Source organism: Cetorhinus maximus, chromosome 1 (assembly GCF_964194155.1).
Source record: "Cetorhinus maximus chromosome 1, sCetMax3.hap1.1, whole genome shotgun sequence".
Lineage (NCBI taxonomy): Eukaryota > Metazoa > Chordata > Chondrichthyes > Lamniformes > Cetorhinidae > Cetorhinus > Cetorhinus maximus.
Genome location: NC_135879.1, coordinates 165,299,426 through 165,313,013, shown reverse-complemented (window position 1 = coordinate 165,313,013; position 13,588 = coordinate 165,299,426). Strand labels below are relative to the sequence as shown.

Here is a 13,588-nt window from a genome sequence, read left to right as displayed (position 1 = left end):
GCCCTCCAGAGGTAAGGGTGCATTGGGGACCTTTCCAAACACAGCCCCCCACTATTGTCCCGGCACCCACAGCCTCCAACCCCATCTCCACAGGGCCGGGAAAACTCAGCCCTGTGCATCTTAAATGACACTCCAGCTTCATCAAACAATAGCTGATATCTGTTTTCCCTATGTAATAAAAGATGAGTAGCTCTCCCATGACGTTGTGCATGATAATTATGATTTCTTGATCACTTACTCTCACATGTTTTTGGAGATCTATTTTTCTCTCTCTTCCATTCTGTTTCTGGGAAAGGAACAAACCAAGGCTGCTCAATTTTCTTTGGGTTTTGTGGTGAATATGTGGCCTGCAACCTCAAGTGGCTCCCTTCCCACCCTGACTCCCACCCTCACACTTCCATTGTGTCACCTACCACTTTTTTTCTGACTACCCATTCCTTTCCTACCACCTCCTCAATCCCATCGTCATCTCTGTAGAACCCTCTCTATCCTTGCCCTCTGAACTACCTGCTTACGTCATGTATCCTCTGAACCCTTTGTTCCATTAACCCTCGTCTCTCTCACTAGCTCTCCTTATATTATCCTTTTATTTCCACAACATAAGATACAATGGTAATGTAATCAGTACAGTCTATTGTATTTGTTCTTTAGCTTTTTCCAAATAGTTTTGAAAAATAATTGGCCAGAATCTTCTAGAAGCTGAAGCTAATTAAACATTCAACAGTCCAGTTGACTAAATGTTACTGATACACCTGGGAAATTCAGTCCACAACATATACTCAGACTGCCAATCTGTATTGAGCCAAGAGTCACAGTTCTGGGCAAAATCAAGAGGTTATAATTCCTGTTGGTGTGCTCCCCATCTCCTGCCAGCACTTTAATGCTGGTAAAATGTCAGAAACGGTGGGAAGAGGCCCTTTGAATTGACCACTTAAGTTGCTCAATTGGCCCCAGGGTGGGAGGACCATCCTCCACCTTCCCCACTGTGGGGGTGGGGCCCATAAAATCCCAGTCTGTGTACAATGTCAAGAAGCATGGAGGATTGCAGTGTTTTACACGGGGCTTGGAGCCCATCCTTTACAGTGTGGAAGTGGTGGGAAACTCCATTAGCACACTTGCAGTCCAACTTTGCTGCAGTGTCTAATGGCCAATGCTTCAGCCTTCATTGCAAGACAAGTAACAGCCACCCAAAGTTTCAGTGATGTAATGGAAACTCAGACTTCTGTAATGTAAAGCCACACAAGCTCAGGCTGCTGCCATAATGGCCATAGATACCAGTGCTCAAAGTTACTTGCAGGCTCTCACAGCAGCCCAGCACCATCCCAGGGTAGTGACAGTGGCTCTGTGGAACACAAACCTGCTGACCTTGCTCAGGGTGACTGCCTTCATTTTCCCAGCATTGCCACTCCCAATACCTTTGCTATTGCCTGTTCAAACTGTTGAGATAGTGCTAGCAAAAGCTGGACTGTCTAGGCCCAGAATTGCTTGATATCATCTTGTAAGGCCATCTGCAGTCTCCCTCTATGAACGTCAGTAGCCTTCCACCAACCATGCTGGAACACCTAGATTAGTACTGCATAGGAGCACTAGGACAGGCAAAGGGACATAGAAGGCAGAAACAAATAAAATGAACAAGGGTGATTAATTGATGTCTGCATGCAATATGTTGATGTGCAAATTGGGAATTGTTGATCCAGCCTGGAAGGAGACCAATGCATAAAAACTCATTACCATGGTCACCTTCAAAGCCAATGGCAATGCCATCCTCACTCTGCTCTGAGGTAGCTGTTGTGGCAGCACTGGGTGACAGATTTTACTGAGGAGGTCCTTACTGAAGCATAAACATCTGACTGAATTGCTCCCTGATCACCTTAAGTGGAAATGGCCACCTGCTGAGAGTCCTTCTTGCTTCCTTCCTCCTCCCACTTCTGGCAGCTTGTCCTGTTCTGTGTTGCCTTTGCTCTTTCTCCCTTATAGACCAAGGGGAATACAAACGACTGCACCCATGTCTGGGGGCAAGTGGTTTATGCAAATTCCTTGAAGGCAGGTCCCAAGTTCTTCAGCACATGTCATATCACTCATGTAAATTTTAGCAATTTTAAAGAAGTCGAGAAACCATCAAATACATGTACAATCTCAGCAACAGACAACAGAAATAAATCAGAAACTAACCTGTAAGCAGTTGATGATCCCTTTAAATAGAACTGTACACATCTGTAACTATGCGCTGAATTTTCTGGGTGACGCGCGGGTGGCGGAACCCGCATGTCAGCGCTTAAAATGTCGCACGCTGACATCGCGTGAGCGTCCCGACATCAGCGCGCGGCATCGCGATATTTAGGTGGGCGAGCATGACGTGCGCCCGCCATTAATTAAAGGTCTTGTTAAGGCCCTTAACTCGGCAATTGATGCCGATTTTGAGGAGCCCGTGCGATCATCGGCTCGGCGCACGGGCCCAACGGGCAGGCGGGTGACTGATTTTTTAACAAACCTCATCCACAGACAGGATATGTGGGCTCAGAGGGGTTGTTCATGTTCTTTCTGAAGTATTCAATGCAGAAAGTGTTTTAAACTTGCCTGTGTGATTGTTAACAGTTCAGAATGATTTCCAATAGCTTTCTGTGTACTTTGAAGCTTCAGCTCAGCAGTCTGCAGACAGTAATCTTTATCGGGCCTGCAGCTTTCCGGAGGCCTCCATTTAGCCTGGGCGTGGGTTCTGACATCTCCACTGGAGGTAGCTCCTCTGAGGAGGAAGGGAGGGTTGGAATAAGGAGGAGGCCAGGAGTGGACAATCAGCCTCCAGGGGAGCACCTTTGGGGGGACAGTTGCAGGCATAAGGGGCGCAGGGCCAAGAGGTTGTCCAAGGCGGAAGGGGCCGCAGAAGATGCAACTATCCTGCTGCCAGGGTATACAGGCAGTAAAGCAGCTACCTCAATATGACAGGTGCAGTGCCGAAGGAGGCTCAGTCTGTCAAGGGAAACAGTCAAATATATCTTTCAGATTGGCCTTGAGATCTCCCCTAATTGTGTGGGTGGACACCCCATGCCAGCAGTCCTGAAGGTCATAGTTGCCCTCCACTTCTATGCCTCTGGCTCCTTCCAGGGCTCGGTGGATGATCTTTGCGTTGTCTCCCAATCCGCTGTACACACTTGCGTCAAGCAGGTTACAGACGCTCTGTTCATCCACTTCCACTGTGACCAGGCCAGTCAGGCACAGTAAGCCAGAGGCTTCGCGGCCATTGCTGACTTCCCCCGCATCCAGGGTGCAATAGACTGTACACATGTGGCCATCAAGGCGCCAGCAGGTGAGCCCGGTGCCTTCGTCAACAGGAAGGGCTTCCACTCCATGAACGTGCAGATAGTATGTGATCACAGGATGCAGATTCTGCAAAACAAAAACAGAATTACCTGGAAAAACTGTTCTGCCGAAGGGTCATGAGGACTCGAAACGTCAACTGTTTTCTTCTCCACCGATGCTGCCAGACCTGCTGAGTTTTTCCAGGTAATTCTGTTTTTGTTTTGGATTTCCAGCATCCGCAGTAGCTTTTAGCTTTTTGTTTTTATGCAGATTCTGCAAGTTTGTACAAGGTACCCAGGCAGCTCCCATGACGCCAACATCCTCAGACACTCCCAGGTGCCGGGGCTCTTTAGTGCTCCGGCTCGGCTGGATGGTTGGCTGGTGGGTGATAAGGGCTATCCCCTCAGAAGGTGGCTCATGACGCCTCTCCGCTGTCCAAGAACAGAAGCTGAGCAGCGCTACAATAGGAGCCACGCCTCCACAAGGGCTGTGGTGGAGAGAGCCATCGGTCTTCTCAAGATGCGCTTCCGTTGCCTGGACCGCTCAGGGGGCGCACTCCAGTACCCCCCAGATCGCGTCTCTGTGGTAGTGGTAGCATGTTGCGCTCTGCACAATCTTGCGCTGGAAAGGGGGGATGCAGTTGACAATGAAGACCTTGACGCAGTGGATGAGGCTGCACATGATGAATCCAGCAGTGGTTCAGAGGATGAGGAGGCACAGGGCAATGATGAGGGGCAGCACGCCGACCCGCTATTACACCAAGGAGGCAGGGACACCCAGGACAATTTAATCCAACGAACATTCAGCTAGCTCCACACACATGGATCAGCAGGAACAGCATTGCCTGGTGCTTCCACACGTGGCACTTAGATGCTACATCTTCCACCTTATCAGCTGCAACTAAGGGCTTAGTACAGAAACATCAATGTCCACTCAAACACTCATGAGATGTCTGTGAAACATACAGATGCAGCACAAAGGAAACACCCTCAGCCATGGTCAAAAAATTGGACTTTATTCAGTCCAAAATAAAGCACAGACGTCTCTCTGACGCACATAATGATATATTCCCTAATCTAGGGCCAACATAAAATCACCAGTGAGAAACCCGTGGAGTGCCTAACGTGCCTTATGCTTTCGTTTGCGGGTGCTATTTCTTGGTGCCGCCCCATCGTTCGGAGTAGCTTGTGAGACAGCCTGCTGATTCTGTTGTCCTGTTGGCGTCGATGACCTTGGCATGGGTCCTCTGGCCCATGGAGCCTGTGATGGCCCCGCCTGAGAGGGAGTGGCCAGTTCCAGAACTGGCACCTCCCCAGTTGTCGCAGCCTCAACAGATGCAATGGTCACTCGGATAGGGGCGGAGGAGCTGCTGCTCTCATCCAGAGAGCCCTGAGAGGAACTCGCAGCGACAACAGGCAGCTGCTGCGCCGACATGAGGTCACATTGGACCTCCCTGCTCACCGCAGTTGCATGGGCATCGAGCAGGGACACTTGATGCCCAGAACATCTCCCACATTGCGAATGACCACCTGTGGCCATTAGCGCTGTGAGGGCTTGCAGGTCCGAGTGTAACCCAATCAGAAGATTCTCAATCTGACTGAAGCCCCTCTCCATGGGAGTCGCCAATCTCTCAGTGGAGGAAGCCTGAAGCTCTGTCCTGAGGTTCATGCCTTCACTGACACTCTGCTTGGACTCCTCCAACGCGGAGACCAACTAAAGCACACCCTCATGCAACCCTGCCAGATGCTCCCACGCATCCTGCCGTTTGTCCTGCAGCTGCTGCATTGGTGACATTTCCAGAGGCACATCATCACTGCCGGACTCAGCATGTGCATTGTCTCCTGCAGTCCTCCGGCTGCTGGCGCCATCGGCACTCTCTGTCCGTGCCATCTCCTCCAGCGATTGTGAAGTGCCCTCTCCGCTGTGACCCGGGACACTAGCTGACATTATATTGCCCACCGAAGTGGTTGTTGATGCGCTGGTGCCAGGCTGGCTGAAAGGATTTGACGCAAGTTGCAAGTGTTGGCCCTCAGGTGTGGAGGGGGCTCTGGACGTGTTGGTGGCGGCCATGCAGTGGTGATGCTGAAATTAAAAACAAGGACAGTGCATCAGTTAGCATTCAGTCAGTAATACCTTTCATCCCTTTACCCCCCAGCCTCATAAGTCGCTCACCCTTCAAGAACCTAAGGAGACAAACATTGGTGGGGTAGTAAATAGTCAAGAGGAGGCTGGTCAGATGGCCTAAGGAATGCCACATGGAATGTTATGTGGATAAGTGTTCGGATAAGCACTTGGCAAGACAAGCAAGGTATGGGAATACATGAGTAATGGTAGGACCGTGGGAAGTCACGACAATTACAGGGACCTTGCTGGGCAGACCCATTAAGGTAGCAGAACAGGAACATAAGGTGTTTAACAAGGTAAAAGCCATACTTGCCTTTATTAGCCGAGGAATAGAATGTAGGAAAAGGGAGGTCATGTTGCAAGTGCCGAAAATGCTGTCGAGGCCACAGCTACACTTCTTCGTCCAGCTGTGACCTGCACTTTATGGGAGGGTTGGCATTGGAGTGGAGAGAGTGCAGAGGTTCCTGACCAGGATGCATGCTGGCCTGGAGAGTTGGAGTTATGAGGAAACATTGCAGACACTTGCGACATTTGCCGTGGATCACAGGAGATTGACAGGTCACATTATTGACCTTCATACTGTTAGGAGGGGCATAGACCGGGTGGGCACAAGGCAACATTTCCCCTTGGCGCAGGGATGACTAACGTGGTGGCATTTATTTAAGTTGAGTGCCATGAGGTTGACAGGTGAGGTGCTGAGCACCTTTTGGACAGAGTAATGTGGGACGCAGTGGCTGAAATGGTGGTGGAGATACAAACCCCCTAAGATGCAATAAGTCTTTGGATGTGCAGCAACGATGCCATGGCATGTTATGCCATGGGGATAGTGGTCATAAATGGGATAAGGCGACTTTGGAAGGTGCTAGAGACGCGCATCCTCAAGGGGCCGAGGGACCTTTGTGTATGACCCACACATCTGACTGTATCAGTCTGTGAATGAGCAGTGTTGCTGCATTAACAATTGCAGCAACCATCAGTGCTTTGGATGGTGGGGAGACAGAGTGGATGGGACTGTGGACCTCAAATACCTGGCTGCTGCACCCCAGCCTCTCCAACACCTACCACCCTGGCCACCTGCCTCCTCCCCAGCTCCATGGCCTGCTCCTCATAGGTGGGGAGGCGCTGGAGCAGGGCGTGCCCACCAACAGTCCGCTGGCGCTCCCTCATATTGTGCTCCGTTTTTGCCTGCAGAACAGAGAAGAGCATTTATTGGGGCTGATCGCTCATGTACTCTGCATGCGCACACCGCACCCCAACCACAGTGGCCCATCTGAGGCCTCCAGCGGCTCCTGTCCACACTACTGGTGATCAGTCCCTAGAAGATAGTATGGCTGGTCCCAACCCCCTCCCCCAATGGCCACCTTGGACACATTCGGCATCCATCACTTTGAATAACACACGGGTCTTAGTGCCTATGGCAAGGAGACGCAACTAGGTGTGGCGCCGATACCAGCAGATGGCTCTTGGCCACAACACTTTGAGGCTCCCCTTCCACCATCTCATCACCATCAATATGACATGTGTTGGAGTTCTGAGTATGTGTCTAACAGCCTCCCCTGCAGGTTGCCCCCAGACTACTCAAATGCAACAAACACCAACATATGCTGCGGGGAGAACCCATCTTATCCTCAACCACTAAGGCTGATGTAAGCACGGTCTCTATCTGTTTGCCCACCCAGTGTGCGCCAAATGCCCAATGCAGTAACGACACTAAGACGTGGGGGTGGGGGTTGCTCAAAGGCTAAGGCTACCTGCTGGGTAAAATGGCCAAGGCTGACATGGTACTCACCCTTCCAGAGCGCAACAAATCATTGAAGCGCTTGTGGCACTGTGTTCCTGTGCGTCACACATCGTCATAGGCGCATACAGCCACCGCCACCTCCTGCCACGCCTGCCTGGTGACATTGGGGGCCCTCCTCCTCCCATCCTCTGAATACAAAATATCCCAACGGTTGAACCCCTCTTGGAGGAAGGTAGGCATTTGATAACCGAGGGGCACAGTGGCCTATCCTGCAGCCTGCCCCCTCCTCTTCCTCTGCCCTCAAACCATGTCCTTCCCTATGAGTGGCCATGGTGAACTGCCTCAAGGAGGCTGCCTGGCCACTCTTTATACAGGCTGCCGGTTCCCCATTGGAACCGGCAGTCTGAACACGCCCGCTGCCAATTTGATTTTCCCGTTGTACACAGGAGTCGCAAACCCGCTGGGGGGGCCTTAATTGGCCCGCCCGCGCAAAATGGCGGCGCAGTCCGTTTTGGCAGCGGCAATCGGCTGCCTGCCCGCCGCTGAGTCGGTCGGGCCCACCCACCCGTCAAGGGCAAAATTCAGCTCCATGTGTTTAAGTGATGGGATTAACTGGAGTGTTGATCTCCAATTTGGCAGCACTGGCAACACATCAGCGATGATGTGACCATCTGCCTGTCCTGTGTGCTTCTAGCAAACTTTCCTTGCACGTGTGCTCATGTAGAAGAGGTTTTTATAGTGTTTCTGTGGATCTTGCAGATATAATATGTAATTAAACTGTTCGTAGGCACAGAGCCAAATAGTAGCACGATCAGTTGATTTTTCCAGCCCATCCATCAACATAGATAAATGAATGGAGTTCTCAAACCATAGCAACTAATACAATATGAGATTTTGATTGTTGTAACATATTTTATTACCCTGTCATTACCCTACTTAATCTGCTGCATTGATGTTTCAGCTCTATGTAACAACATTATTTAATGTCGCATCGGCCTAGGTGTTCCTCCTCCACCATGCCACAAATCAGGCAGGATAGTGGCAGAAATAGTGGGGAAAATGGTGGCAAGGCCTTCACCATTCAGCCACCCTGAGTTTAATTTTCCCCCACCACCCCACCACATACTGGTTGCTCTTTCCCAGACTCCCATATGGGGATGCCTGTAGCAATGTGGAGCCCAGATTGCCAGACCATTTGCCTCATGTCTATTCTTTCACAAGCCAGGACCATCGGATGAAGCTTGACAGTAGTGTTTTAGATAGTAGGGGCATGAAGCCCTTAGATGGAGGGAGGAAGCAGAGGGGAATGCTACCACTGAATTAGAGGCTCACTCCATCTGTAAATGTAACCACTATATGTTTTCTGATTTCACGTGAGCAAATTAAATGGAAAAGAGAGCATTAAACAAATACCTGGCCTTCTTTCACCATTTTGACACTGATAGAATTGATAATTCTGCTACTATTAATTTAATTTTTGCCTCAGTAATGTCGCTGTTCATCTGTGACTGAAAGCCTCATTCATACCTTTGTTACCTCTAGGCTTGATTATTCCAAAGCTTTCCTACATTCTACCTCCCCAACCACCCCAAAACTCTACTGCCTGTGTCCTTACTCACACCAAGTCACGTTCACCCATCACCCCTACGCTCTCTGATCTACATTGGCTCCCATTTAAACAACACCTCGATTTTGAAATGTTCCTCCTTGTTTTCAAATCCCTCCATGGCCTCGCCCCTCCCTATCTCTGTAATCTCTTCCAACCCCACAACCCTCCAATATAACTGCACTCATCTAATTCTGGACTCTTGAGCATTCCCAATTTTAATTGCTCCACCAATGGTGGCTGTGCCGCCAGCTGTCAAGGCCCTCAGCTCCTGAATTCCCTCATAAACCTCTCTGTCTCTCTACCTTTCTTTCTTCCTTTAAGGTTCCCCTTAAAACCTACTTCATTGACCAAGCTTTTGACTTTCTGCCCTAATATTGCATCATGTGGCTCGGTGTGAAATTTGCCTTATAACACTTCTATGAAGTTCCTTGGGGTGTATTAAAAGTGCAATATAAATATTAGTTGTGTTGCTGTAATAAACTTTTCTAGTGCTTGTTTTTCTGCTTTGAGTGTGATTCCTCCTATCCCATTTTCTTCCACTAACTGGCTTATTTGCCTTTTCCATCAAAACATACCTAGAGCTTTTGTGACTGATATATTGACCTTGGAGGGGAGTGCTGTGTTGATTTACCAGAATGATACCTGGACAGGAGTGCAAGGGTTAAATTATGAGGTGAGATTCCACAACTTAGGGTTTTCTTTAATGTTCCTCTAAGCTTCGCAACCATGCAACCTGATAGTTCCTGCATAGGATGTGTACAAGTTTGCCCTTTTAGTTACAGCACATGCACAGCTACACCAATTAAAAAAAAGGGCCTGCACACTTAAATAAATAGACTGCACAACAACAAAAAATAGAGGGTACGTTGGTTGTATTCCCTGGAATTTTGAGTGTTAAGGTGCGATTTGATCAAAGATTATAAAATGTTAAGGGGATAGATAGGGCAGAGAGAGAGAAATTATTTTTGCTGGTTGGGAAGTCTAGGACTTGGGGATCTAATAATTAGAGCCAACATAGTAATGAAGTAGAGAAGCACTTCTACAAGCACTAGGTGGTAGAAATGTGGAACTCTCTTCTGCAAATAGCAATCAATGTTGTGTCAATTGTTAATTTTAAATCTGAGATTGATGGATTTTTGTTAACCAATGGTATTAAGGGAATGAACAAAGGTAGGTATATGGAGTTAGATCACGGACCAGCCATAAATTGAATAGCATCAGAACAGCTGGAGGCGCTAAATGGCCTAAACCTGTTCCTGTGTTCCTATGTTTATCCCATGTACATTGATCTATCAGCATTATACTTTCTGCCTTTGAGAAGATTAGGGAGAAAGTGGTTGGCATCCCTCTTAGCCTCCTTTGGCAATATTCCACAATAATGAGTTCATTTTAAACCTCTGCCAATACATAGCACATAATGGGCTCTGTCTGCTTACAGTAATCACCTTGCCATAGAAAAATAAATTGCTTTACCCACAATCACATGCGGTTCATGGAATCTCTACATCCAGCCATAGGCAAATGGAATCTCAGTTTAATAACTGAACTGAGTGTCATACCTTTGACAATGCAGCAGCGTTGCATTAGTATTGTACTTAAGTTTCATCCTGATTATGTGCCCAAAATTCTAATGGTGTCATTGTACCAGTGGAACAGATACAGGCAGAACATCCACCTCCATGAGGTCATGGAGTAGCCCCTTCATTAATTACAGGGTCAGTTAATTCAATTAGCAGATGCATGTAGGCCCTCTAAAGAGATATAATCCTCCTTCACAACTCATAAACTTGTCCAGTTTGTGCCCCTGATGGAGATTAGATATATCCAACTGATGTGGCAAATGTAACAACCCCCAAAACAAACCTACGAACGAAGCAACAATGAGGCATTTATAACTCCGAGCAAGCAACATATATCCTGTGTTTTTTAATTTGATCATGAGATATGGACATTGCTGGCTAGGTCAGAATTTATTGTCTATCCCCTGATTGCCCGTGAGAAGGTGATGGTGAGCTGCCTACTTGAACCACTGCAGTCCATGTGGTGTAGGTACACCCGCAGTGCTGTTAGCGAGGGACTTCCAGGATTTTGATCCAGCGACAGTGAAGGAACGGTGAAATATTTCCAAGTTAGGATGGTGAGTGGCTTGGAGGGCAACTTCCAGTGGTGATGTTCCTATGTATCTGCTGGCCTTGTCCTTCTAGATGGTTGCGGTCATGGGTTTGGAAGGTGCTGCCTAAGGAGCCTTGGTGAGTTCCTGCAGTGCATCTTGTAGATAGTAAACACTGCTGCCACTGTGCGTCGGTGGTGGAGGGAGTGAATGTTTGTGGATGTGGTGCCAGTTGAGTGGATTGCTTTGTCCTGGATGGTGTGAAATGCCATGAGGTGTAGGTCCCTTACTGGATGACCCATCCAATGACCCAGCATCACTGTCCAATCTCTGACTTTACCTATTAATAGTAGTGTCTGGTACATACAGTGTTAATGTGGGACAGTGCAGCCCACACAGTGATGTACGAAGGTACATGAACCAGAGCCAGGGTCAGTCTAGAGATAGACAGAGATGTGTAAAGTCAGCTCTATACCTGTACCCACTAGAAACATAGAAATAGGAGCAAGAGTAGACCATTCGGCCCTTTGAGCCTGCTCCGCTATTCAATATGATCATGGCTGATCCTCTATCTCAATGCCATAATCCTGCCCTCTCCCCATACCCCTTGACTCTTTTAGTGCCTAGAACTCTATCTGTTTCCTTCTTAAAAATGGTATATATCTATATAGTTATGAGTTGTTAATAAAGACTTGCTGTTAATATATAAAGACTGCGAAGCCTACTTCATGGTATCCGAAGCAGGATTCTTCATGGTGGCAGCATCCAGATCATAAACCCCTATCCTTACAAGAATGCACAAAAACTGAGGAAAAGGACATCTTCAAAAGATTCTGAACTGTAACAAACTGCCAACTGAAGCTACAGATGGGGAGAAAATTCACCAGAAAGAAGAGGCTCCAGAGAGAGAAGAGCCTGGAAGCAAAAGGGTAGAAGTTTTACTCCAGCATAAGCCTCCATTGAATTGCCCTTCTAAGTCCAGCTTCAGCAAGCAGAAATCACAGCCTGCAAGGGTGAGATAGAAGTTTTTAAAATTCCAGGCCAGCCAGTCCTCAGAAACCCCTTTTCATACATTCAGCCTGATGCACTGTTTGAAAGAAACTAGTCACTAATCCCAATCCCTGACTCCGAGTCTCAACACGTGGCTCCTGAGTTCGGCAAAGAGAAAAATAAATTAATAATTAATTTATCTACTTTGGGTACCTCATGACGGCCTGATTTCCTAAACAGCAAGCCTGTGTTTCTTTTCTACACGTCCCGACTCACAACACTATATCACTGGTTAAAATAAGTCGGCAGCTAACCAACACCTGCAGCCATTGCAGACTCTTCTTCAGGCAGAAATGCGCCGCTGCCATTTTGGAAAGCCCGCCACAAACCGGCAAATGTGGGAAGATCCATTGTTTGGCAGTGAACAGCAACGCCACATTGGAAACTTGTCATATCTTAAAGCTGTATCCACACTTCTAAAATCTTCAAAATGGAATTCATAATTCCACACTTCAGCTTCATTGGCCCATGGGCCATGGTGGAATAGGGAGGCGATGGCATAGTAGTATTGTCGCTGGACTAGTAATCCAGAGACCCAGGGTAATGCTCTGGGGACCTGGGTTCGAATCCCACCACAGCAGATGGTGGAATTTGAATTCAGTAGAAAATCTGGAATTAAAAGTCAAATGATGATCATGAAACCACTGTCAATTGTTGTAAAAACCCACCTGGTTCACTAATGTCCTTTAGGGAAGGAAATCTGCTGTCCTTACCTGGCCTATATGTGACTCCAGATCCACAGCAATGTGGTTGACTCTAAAATGCCCTCTGAACAAGGGCAATTAGGGATGGGCAATAAATGCTGGCTGAGCCAGCAGTGCCCACATGTATGAATAAAAAAAGACCAGTCACAGAACTGGGGTCCCGGGACAATGTTGCTCCAGACTTCAGTAAAAATTCTGCAAACCTGCGAGCTTGAGGCTATCTTACCCTGGACAAAACAATCCAGCTGTTAGACTGTCTGAGCTACGTGAACAATACAAGACCATCCTAATGGGAGAGAACACTGGTCAGGGTAGAAACCAATCATCAGTTCACCCATATCAGGTCACCGAAGCACATGGACCATTCAAGTCAAGGAAAGCAATTCCTGAACTGCCCAGCAGAGCAACCTTGCCAGCACTGTGGTGCAAAGTGCCCTCAAGATCAGTGCCGTCAAGATCAATGTCCTCAAGGTCAGTGAGCTGCAAACACTGTCCAATGTTTCCACTGCAACTGACAGGGACATTTTGGTAAACTGTGCAAGTTAAAATCCCAGGACTGCACAGGCATCCCAAAGGTAATCGATGGTGTTCACAGAATCACACAGTGCAGAAGAGGCCTTTCGGCCCATCGAGTCTGCACTGACACGTGAGAAGCACCTGACCTACCTACCTAATCCCATTTACCAGCACTTGGCCCATAGCCTTGAATGTTATGACGTGCCAAATGCTCATCCAGGTACTTTTTAAAGGATGTGAGGCAACCCGCCTCCACCACCCTCTTGTGGGATGAGGGTCACAGGGTAGGGGAGGGGAGGCAATAAGGGCAGGGGGGTTGGCTTTTGGCCAGCCACTCCTTCCCAATGCTGGGTCCCTCGATCAAGTGAGCCCACCCCACCTCCCTACCATCCCCGCAGGGTTAATAACAGCAACAGTGGGATGAGGCCCTTAAGTGG

At 48.2% G+C, this 13,588-nt stretch overlaps 1 protein-coding gene across 2 annotated transcripts in view; it reads left to right on the top strand.

Moving 5' to 3' along the window:
* The window catches only part of rab3c (RAB3C, member RAS oncogene family), a 255,761-nt gene that overhangs the window by 176,435 nt on the left and 65,738 nt on the right, over nucleotides 1-13,588 (top strand). The window lies entirely within an intron of this gene.